Source organism: Triticum aestivum, chromosome 5D (assembly GCF_018294505.1).
Source record: "Triticum aestivum cultivar Chinese Spring chromosome 5D, IWGSC CS RefSeq v2.1, whole genome shotgun sequence".
In the NCBI taxonomy this organism is placed as follows: Eukaryota; Viridiplantae; Streptophyta; class Magnoliopsida; order Poales; family Poaceae; genus Triticum; species Triticum aestivum.
In genome coordinates this window covers 58,869,030-58,872,468 of record NC_057808.1, presented here as the reverse complement: position 1 = coordinate 58,872,468, position 3,439 = coordinate 58,869,030, and the positions used below count along the sequence as shown (strand labels likewise).

Genomic DNA, 3,439 nt, shown 5'->3' with positions numbered 1-3,439 from the left:
GAGAGTTTTTTCTTAGGATCCACTGGTTGTTGCCAGCAGCTCGCACTGGCGAGGTTGTGTGATGTAACCGGAAGGCTCCATTGGGAGTTTCGGTGGCTCTCAATCTGGCCAGTTTGCATTCAGCGGTGAGATAAATTCTATGGATGACGGCTTGACGCAGAGGAGATGGTTGTGCAGCGGCAAGCCATGCCGGCATGTAAAGACTGTGCCTCACTTTTAGCTGCTGGGATCGCGGAAAGTGGTGGCGACAACATGATGACTTTGATTTGGTGGTGCTTCTTGAGTACCCGGTCTCGAGTTCCGGGGTGAAAACCCTAGGTCTGACCTGAATTGGTTATACCTGGCGATGGCGATGTTTTTGCGTCGTTACCTTGATGAAGGCATTGCTCGGATGTGCTCGGACTTGTTCTTCAGGGTGAAAACCTAGAGTCTGACCTTTGTTGGTCGGGTCCAGTGACGGCGACGTTTAAGCGTCGTTTCCTTCCTGAAGGCGTTGCTGTTGAAGAAACTTTCTCGTTGCGCTTGTTCTGTCAAGAGATGGTTGGTGCGGATATGGTCGTTGATGTAGTTTATCAACCGTTGTTTTGATCGTTTCAGAGTGTTTTTTCTTTTTCTTTTCCCTCGCTTAGGCATAGCTTGAGTCTTGTATGACTTTGCTCTTTGCTGGCGTTTTTTTTCCTCTTTTGTGTGTGTTGGTGTTGGCTGTGTGCATCCTGGTTATGCAGAGGCCGGGTGTGTGCTCAATGTGTTTGTATCCCCTTGATGCTTCATTTTGAGTTAATAAAATCCACCCTTTGTCGAAAAAAAAAGTGTAGTGGCAAAGTGGCACCATTGTGGTCTGAAATGTGAGGTAATGCGCTGAGAGCGTCACTAGGAGTTCAGCTGTGTGTGGGCTCTTATCTTAATTAATTGACAGGGTATGCACAAAAAAACATGAAGCAAGTTGGTTAAATATAACAAGGAACACGAATAAAATATGAGTATGCAAGGACAAGGAGCAAAGCGATATGATTCAATAACATGCATGATGCATCATATCTTTGTGCAAAATCAAAAGTGAGAAACATGCAACCTCCTGAAAGTCAAGGCTTGGTGTTTAAAGTACAATTGGTCAAGGATGTCTAGTCATAATGTTGGTTGAAATACAAATCATCATTGAAATGCATGCCTAAATCAACCTAGCTCTCATAGCTGTACTAGGAGATTCACATTTCAATACTGGAATAACTAAAATGAAACACTACCGGGATAAAAAAAATAGATGAGCAGTCAGGATTACCGGGTGCAATCTGCAAGCAATAAATATGCTGCTAGATGGTCATATTGTACAATAGCTCTACCAAATTACTACAGCAATATATTCAAACTAATCATGTTAGTAAAAGCTAGAGGCATGCCCAATCTTCAGATAACACGTATTGACAATCCAAAACAGTGCATCACATGTAGATACTGCAAAAGAAAACTAACCCCTTGTGATGAATTTAACCGGTGCAACTGGATCGTCATTGGAAAGGTCTGCTCCTCGCTGAAAAGCCAAAGGTTCACCTCCTTCAGGACCATGAGACCCACCGATAGCAAAGATGAATTTACTGGCCCATTTATTATCAGGCATATGGTTTATGGTGTACATCATCTCATCAATGGACAGTGAAGTGAATCTATGATTGACCATCTGAACATGTGCATACTTGAGCACCATTGCATTCTAGAAGATGTACTGGAGGAAGGCAAGCTCATCTTGCTTCGCGCGGTACTCACAAAACGTGATCACTTTGAGGCGCAAGAACACACTTACAATGGGACCAACCTCTTCCCAGAACTCGAGGTCAAACTTGCCAGTGAGCTGATCACATTTTTCAGACTGCAAATTATTTACATTACTAAACATTTCAGCAAGTAATGGATAACGCAGCTGCGCAGCAGCACCAATATGAGAATGCAATGCTAGTACCGTAATATGCAGCGCCTCAACATTGGGGAAGCATTTGAGGAAGGCGGGCACCATCTTGACATCATCATAGACTCCGAAGCGCACCCTCAAACTAAGGGTCTTCACGCTCGTGACCATCATGCTTGCATTTGTCTTAATCCCAGCCTGAAATGGACCAAATTCAGAAAGAATGATGGCACACTGAACTGCAATTTTTGCAAATTCAAGCAAAGTTGAAAGATCATTCGGAGGCTGAATGTGTATTACCATGATGACGGTGTCTTGGATCTCTAGCACGAATTTTCCTGGCTCCAGGTATCCCAGTAACTTCAGCTTGGGGACATGGCCAATTTTGATTCTGGTGCACGATCCGCCGGCAGGGTCGAGACACTCCGACACGAGGAGGCACTCGAGACGCGGGGCGTTCACCACGTCGATGCTCTCCATGGCGAAAGAGCGTATCTGCACGCACCGGAGGCTGTTGCTGACGAGGCGGAGACGCACCCCCTTCATGCTCCCTTGGATGTTGAGGATCTCGAGGGCGGGGCTCCTCGTGACGACGGCGTCAATGTCCCCGTCCTCCACGGAGACGCTGAAGATGCCGAGCTCCCGGAGGTGAGGGAAGGAGGCGTCTTGGAGGCCGGCCGCGTCCGGGAACTTCCATACGCCGATGTAGAGGCGGGTGAGGGTGGAGATGGTGAAGAGCGTCTTGGGCAGGCGCACCTCGCGTGGCCACGGGCGGTTCACGAGGACGAGCTCCTGGACGCCCCTGGCGGCGAGGAGACGGAGCCAGCGCTTGAGCTGAGCCTGGTATGCGCCCATGCGGCTGCAGGTGAGGTGGACGCAGCGGAAGGGCCCCTGGTGCGCGGCGAGTATGCGGGAGACGGCCGCGGTGACGTCCGGCGTGTTGGCGCGCCCAGGGGTGCGGCCACCGGAGACCAGGTGAGTGTCGACGAGGACGAGCGGCGTCGACCTCCAGACCCCGCGCCAGCGCGTGACGAGCGCGGAGGTTCGGGCGGCGTCCTTGACGGGGAGGCGGGAGACGATGTGCGGAGGAGCGTGTCGGAGAGGCGGCTGATGCGGTCCACGCCGTCGGAGGGGCGCGCGTGGAGGGCGGTGAGGCGAGCGGTGGTGGAGACGGGCGGGTCTGGGAGGCTGCCGTGGATGAGCGACATGAGCTGCTCCGTGCTCCGGTCCAGCTCGTGCGGGTCGAGGCCTTGGCGCCGCATGTCGGCCGCCGTCACCGGGTCGACGTTGGAGAACCGGCTGGCCATCGCCAGCGCCGGCGGGAAGCTAGGGTTTTGCGGGTGGTTGGGGTGGAGTGAGTAAAGTGAGTGGGGAGAGATCAGCGGCAGGTGTTGGTTTTGTAGGGTTCCATCGGTGGGGGTGTGTTTCCGAGTGGGCTAAATGTCGGAACCTGATTGCTCACGGGCCCATGAGAAGATTCCTAGAATAATGGTAAGTTGATCACTAGAGTACAATATTAATTAAGAGCAAGTACAAATA

General features: G+C 51.2%; 1 pseudogene; it reads right to left on the bottom strand.

The window, feature by feature from the left end:
• Positions 1–1,465: 1,465 nt before the first annotated feature.
• Positions 1,466–3,153, bottom strand: LOC123120249 (F-box/FBD/LRR-repeat protein At1g13570-like; annotated as a pseudogene).
• Positions 3,154–3,439: the final 286 nt, after the last annotated feature.